Here is a 7,392-nt window from a genome sequence, read left to right as displayed (position 1 = left end):
AATCCCTCTTTTTTATAATCTTTATTTATTTTTATGTGGTGCTAAGGATTGAAACTAGTGCCTCGTATGTGTGAGGGAAGCACTCTACCACTGAGCTACAGCACACTTCTCTGTGCATCAATATTATGTCTCAGAGACGAAACAATTTAAATCACAATCTTCAAAGAACCATATTTAATGTATAAAAATTTTTAAATATGGCAAAAGAAATAATTAAATCACATGCAGAGAGTAAATGAGAAAAAGAAGTAATGAAGAAAGAGCAGAAAGATCAATAAATAAACAACAGAAAAAAATAGAGAAAAATAAACTAATTAAATGCTGGTTCTTGGGCTGTGGTATAACTCAGTAGTACAGTGTGTGCTTACCATGTGTAAGGCCCTGGCTTGATCCCAAGCACAAAAACAGAAACAAAAACATAATACCTCATGACTAAATGAGATTTAAGCTAATATTGCAAAGCTGGTTTGCATTCAAAACACAATGCACATCATTATATTATCAAACAAATAATAACAATCCAATACCCATTCTTAGTTCAAAAACAACAACAATAAAAACCTTAGGAATAGAACAGTCTCATTCTGATAAAAGGAATAAAAAAAACCCCTACAGTTAACAGCACACATAATAATAATAAAAAAAAAAGATTGAACGTTTTTCTTTTAATATAAGGAACAAGACAAGGATTACCAATCCCATCATTTCTATCCAACAATATACCAGAGATTCTACTTAGTTTAATAAGGCAAGAAAAAAATGACATTTAAGTGAGAAAGGAAGAATTCAAACCATATTTTTAAATGATTAGATTATCTATATAGAAAATCCAATGAAATATACCCCCCAAAAAGCTACTCCTAGAAGGTGAGTTTGGCAAAGCTGCATGATACAAGAGCTAGATACAAAACTGAATTGTTGTTCTATGCTAGTAATGAAAAATTTTATATTGAATTTTTTAAACATACTATAACAACACCAAAAATGTCAAATATTTAAGACAAATTTGAAAGGGATATGCAAGACTTCTACTTTAAAAGATTGCTGAGAGAAATTAAAGAAAATTTAAACAAATGGGAAGAAATAACATGTTCATTTGTTGCAAGACTCAATGATGTTAAGAAGTCAATTCTCTCCAAGTTGATTCATAGATCCAATATCTCAGAATCCCAGCAGGCTGTTTTGTATAAACACGTAAGCTGATTATAAACTTCCAATGCATATGCAAAGGACCCAGAACAGTCCAAAGAACTTTGCAAAAGAAAAAATCTGGAAGAAAAACACTATTCCAAAGGTAAACTAATTCAGACAATGTGGTACTGATATAAAGATAAACAAGCAGATCATGCTACAAAATAGAGGCCAAAATAGACCTATGTACACAGAAAACTGATTTTGGCAATGGGACAAGGGCAATTCAGCAAAGAAACAATGTTCATTTTTAACAAATGGCGCTAGTACTAAATACTCAAATACAAAAACTTATAAATTTTGACCCCTGCCTTGCACCACATACAGAAATTAACTCAAAATGGGTCATATACCTAAGTATAAAACCTAAAACAATAAACCTCCTCAAGGAAACAGGAGCTAACTTCTGTGACTTGGGGTTAGGCAAAGAGTTATTAGGTATGATACCAAAAGTGCATTAAAGAACAATTTGTAAATTGAATTTCATCAAAATTAAGAACATGTGTTCTTTGAAAGACACTGCTAGGGGAATGTAAAACATGTCAGACTGGGACAAAATATCATATTTCTGATAAAGAATTTGTATCCAGAATATATAAAGAACACTTAAAACTTAATAAATAAAACAATGAAATATTCCAAAAATAATAGCATACAAGATTTGATACTTTACCAAGGAATGGCAAATAAGCATGTGAAAATATGCTCAATATCATCATCAGGCAATAGGAAACTGCAAATTAATATCACAATGAGGGACTGGGGTTGTGACTCAGTGGCACAGTACTTGCCTTGCACATATGAGGCACTGAGTTCAATCCTCAGGACTGCATAAAAATAAATAAATAAAGATATTGTGTACATCTACAACTAAAATTTTTTTAAAAAACATTTACAATGAGGTAATACTATGTATCTATTAGAGAAATAAAATTTAAAAAGACTACCATAGTAAGTATTTAAGATGGAGACTTGGGGCAACTGATTCCTCTTTCACTGCTGGTAGGAATGTAAAAGGAAACAACAACTTGGAAAACAGTTTGGCAGTTTTAAAAATTAAAAATACCATACCACATGATCTATTCAAATCACTTCTGGGTATTTACCAAATAGAAAAGAGAGCCTAATTTCACACACAAACATCTGGAATAAAGTTGTTCAGATGGATTTAGTTCTAAGAGCCAAATGCTGGAAACACCCAAATGGCCGTCAATGGTGAACAGGTACATCCATATACTGGAATACTTTGAGCACTTAAAAAAATAAACTACTGATATAATCAGAAACAGAGACAAATCTCAAAATAATTACACTGAGCCAAAAAAAAAAAAGTACATGTGATATAATTCCATTTACATAAAACCCTAGAATAAACAAACGAACCTATAGTGACAGCAGATCAGTAGGTTGGTATGTGCGGGGTGGTGGCTTTGATCCTCAGCACAACATAAAAATAAAGATGTTGTATCCACCAAACGCTAAAAAATAAATATTAAAAAACTCTCTCTCTTAAAAAAAACTAAATTATTATTGTATATAAAAGGTAACAAATTGCAAATTGATCTCCCTGGATTGCACAGTTGTCTGTTTACTGGCTTCAAATGAAGTCTGAATGTTTAGCTACACTACCAGTACTGAAGGCTCAGCCACTGAATACTTAAAATACTATGTTTGCAAGCTGCCCTAAAGCAATTCATTAATTCAAATAAATGTTTACTGTACATGTGCTCTCAGTATGTCATGGTTGAAAGGGCTGGATTTTATGCAGAATGGACAGTACCAAATTACAAAGTTATTCCATGTCTCTTTTGGAATAATTTGTAAGGTTTAGCAACACTTAAATCACATGATGAACGAATAGCAATGGAAACAGGCCACAGACAGCCAAGAACAGTGACTCTTCTAATTAAAGGTGAAAATAATAAATTTCAATGATAACATGACTGAAGAACTGTATACCAACAGCTTAGAATTCCAAAATGACAAGTATCTCTCATATCTTAAGGGAACTCAGAACAAAGATTAAAAATTACTTCCACACACAGCAAGTATGGAGTCTGCCAGTTCTAAGTGGTGGTTCTGGCTTAGAAATATAAAAGGATGTGAAAAGACAGACCCCAAATGATTTCTTTTTAAATACCAATAACAAATAGGAAGTTTTTAAGTAAATTCTCTAACAGCTGGTATCAAAGATAATATTCTGTAACAGCATATTCTTCATTACTGAACTCAGCTAACTGGACCAAGAATGGAAATTATGGGCTGGAGATGTGGCTCAAGCAGTAGAGCGATCGCCTGGCATGTGTGAGGCCCGGGTTCGATACTCAGCACCACATACAAAACAAAGACGTTGTATCCACCGATAACTAAAAAAAAAAAAAAAAAAAAAAAATAAGTATTAAAATTCTCTCTCTCCCTCTCTTTAAAAAAAATAAGTAAAATTAAATAAAATTTAAAAAAAGAATGGAAATTACTATATCTTATAGAAGATACAAGCTTAATTACTCATCACAAATAAAACCACCCATAGCTCTGCCATAATATACAAGACCTTTTACAGCATAGGAAGGGCATCCATTTGAAAACCTTCCACTATCTTTTTCCCTTACAATAATACTACCCTTTAAGGTTGTTTCTCTAAAAGAACACAACATCTGCTCCATTTGTGTACAATGAATTGAAGCATTTTCTTCTGTCATGTATAACTGATTGCAACTAATGAATAATTTAAAAAAAGAACCCAGGAACTCATTCAAGGTACCCAAAAATCTATAAAAATCACTTGTCAATAGTAACTGTGGATGGTATGTGCTTCAGATTCTCTTAAAAACTTACTCTTCTTCTAAATTTGTTCAGGTTCTTCAAAACCATCATGTTTTGTGTTCTCAAAGGTACAATTTTGCTAAACAATAGGCTTTTAATGAATTTTGACTGACATGATTTCTCTACACGTGTTTCAAACACATCATACCCAAATTCATATCTACATTAAACACCACTAATCCTGGGTGTTCAGTAACCATGGAATCCAGACTATGAATTCTGCAAGCACAATATCCAAGTATTCTCCTCTTCACTGAGAAGCAATATCCACTAAACAAAAGATGAAGATAACCATAGTATTCAGTATTCATAGTATTCATAGTATTCACTGCATCTTCTGTTTATTGATTTTTGGAGTTTTACAAATGAAAATGGTTTGCTTTAGGTAAATTGGTGAAAAAAAGCAAAGACATTTAACCACTTATAATTAAAGTTATGAAACATTACATCTCACCTCTGATACTGATTGTAATTAAAATTGTGAAATAACACCTGCTTCAGCTTGAGTTCCATTGAAGCTAAGAGCAAATTTGTGGTTCCTCTTGACACCTCCACTGTCAATTACTGCCCTCCTGTTGCATTTTACTTTGAAGAAAACCACTGTTTTGTGGAGTCAGATCTACTTGTAACTTGGCAATGTACTAGGCACTGTGCTTACCAGTTTATATGCAGCATCCCCACTCATCTTCACAACCATGCTATGCTGGAGAATATTATAGACAGGTAGAGTGTCATTGATTTTAAATAACTTGTCCAAGGTCACTGAGCTAATTTCCATTACTAATAGCACAGAGTATATCTTGAACCTTTTATTAAGAAGGCCTCAAATGGGACCACACCTGCCAGAGAATATGGATTCATCCCATCACAAGTACCTCCCATTTAATCTCAGTATAGTTATTTTTCTCTAATTCATCTTAGAGAAAAGATGACCATCTGCCTTTGCATGGAGAAGAAACAACATAGTGGCAGAGCTGGGTGTGTGCTACAATTTATCTTCCAAGTTTTGGCTCTCAGCTAGCCTTTATTGCCATATCTTGCAATTTCAGGTAAGATCAAGATCTCTTTATTAAAATGACATCTATGGAATGGCCTTACCGGCAGTGCTATTATTAATTCTGACCATGTTTAAAGTGATTTTAAATATTCAAAACAATTCTGTTCTTAAGTGAAGCATTGTTTATCACATAAGCAAATGATTTGTGTCAAGTTATAACAAATAAGATATATAAATGAGTAATTATCCTTCATTCCTCCAAACATGACTTTGTATTTCTTTAATGAAAACATAGAATAATGATTTATTTGTGGATCTGAGGATCAAACCCAAGGCCTCACATATGTGAGGCAAGCCACATCCCCAGCCCACAATGCTGGTTTTGGAATGATTCTGTGTGAGTAACAGTGTAGTGACAGCCCTGCCTTCCACTGTCCTTTGACCAAAATTCCTATTTAACTGCTACACACAGATAACATCCAAAAAAGAAGTTTACAGAAACTACATAACTTCTACCCTTTTAGAATTGCTGTAACTATTTTGTTCTCTTTGAAATGCAGAAAGAAATTTAAATTAAGACTTCACTAACAGAAGAGCAAGAACCAGTTAAAGAGCATCTACTGTTCTTTGTCAATTAACAAGATTGTTCAGCCAGGTTGGTGGCACATGCCTGTAATCCCAGTGGCTTGTAAACCTGAAGCAGGAGGATTGCAAGTTCAAACCCAGCCTTAGCAATTTAGTGAAGCTCTAAGCAACTTAATAAAACTCTGTCTCAAGAAAAGAAGAAAAAAGGGTTGGGGATGTGGCTCAGTGCTTGAGCACCCTGGGCTCAATTCCTGGTGGAAAAAAAAAAAAAAGTCAGAAAATAGAAAAACAGAGTAAACTGCACTGTATAAAATGAATTTTAATTACTTTTTCTAGAGACTGATAAGGATACCTCTGAAAATCCATGTTCTTTAATTTCAGCTCTGTAACAGATTTTAAAAGTGATAAAATGTGAGGTTCTAGGACCTTGGTTTAAAAATTTTTCATATAGTTATTTAACTGCATACACAATTCAGATTCATGATTTTGATCTCATCATTAAAATCTGAAATGTACTGTTTTCCATACTGAGTAGCTTTGTTAAAATTTAGATCACACAAAGTCTCTATTTTATATTTCTTCAAACTCTAACTGAAAGAACAAGCATTAATCTACAATTCAAGCAAAAGTTAATCTGTTATTTTAAATAATAAATTATAGCAATATTTCTTACAGTAACTTCAAAAGCTGAGATACTATAACTTAATTTTAATTCTTAGAAATGTCTATTACAACTTGCTAAAAGATACTGCTGAATCTGAAAGTTTCTGGCAAAAAAAAAATAAATAAAAATTTTTAAAAGGTTCACATCTACTGCAGGGAATAGGAAGATTTGAGGCAATAAACACAAATGTTAAAAATACATTGGTGGGCTGGGGTTGTGGCTCAGCAATAGAGCACTCCCCTAACACATATGAGGCCCTCAGTTCAATCCTCAGCACTGCATGAAAATAAATAAAGCATTGTGTCCAACTACAACTAAAAAATAAATAAATATTTTAAAACTGGTCTTCAATATTTCAGGGTTCTACATGCATGGATTTGACCAACTGCAGATAGAAAATATTTGGAAAAATCATGCTTTTGTTCTGAACATGTACAGACTTTTTGGAGGGTCATTATTCTCTAAGGAATACAACATCACAATTATTTACACCATATTTATACTATATTAGATACTGTACATAATCTAGAGATGATGGAGAGTACTTGGAACAATGGGTATAAGTTACATGCAAATATTATGTCATTTTATATAAGAGAGTATAACATCTACAGATTTTGGTGTCCACAAGGGGTTCTGAAGCCAATTTCCCACATACACCAAGGGACAAACAAATATGCAACTCACTATGATATTGTGTTATATGGTAGGGTGGTAGGACAAAAATATTTAGCCTCTAAGTTAATACAACTGTATTTTTGCCTTACATTTTTAAAAGCAACACAAACCTATCCCAAGTAGAAGAGTAATATTACTAATTTATATAAACACAATTATGTTTTTTTCTTAAATTGAAATAATAAAAATTATGGCATACCCAAGCTAACAATACTTTGGCTTTACTGAATATAGAGTGGAGATAAAATTAGAACCACAGTCATCTCAAAATTAGAGTAAAAATATCAAAGTTGAATTCCATTCTAGACTGGTATTCCAATAACTATTAAGAGATCGGAATCAGGAGTCAGATTTAAAGATGCCAAAATCTGAAATCTGTAATCATTTTATTTTTAAAGAAGAAATGGAACTACATTAACTTCTGCTACTCAGAATACACAATCTTGATATCAAC

Source organism: Spermophilus citellus, assembly GCF_964194105.1.
Source record: "Spermophilus citellus genome assembly, chromosome: 1".
Classification (NCBI taxonomy): Eukaryota; Metazoa; Chordata; class Mammalia; order Rodentia; family Sciuridae; genus Spermophilus; species Spermophilus citellus.
Note: the sequence above shows the minus strand (reverse complement) of the source record.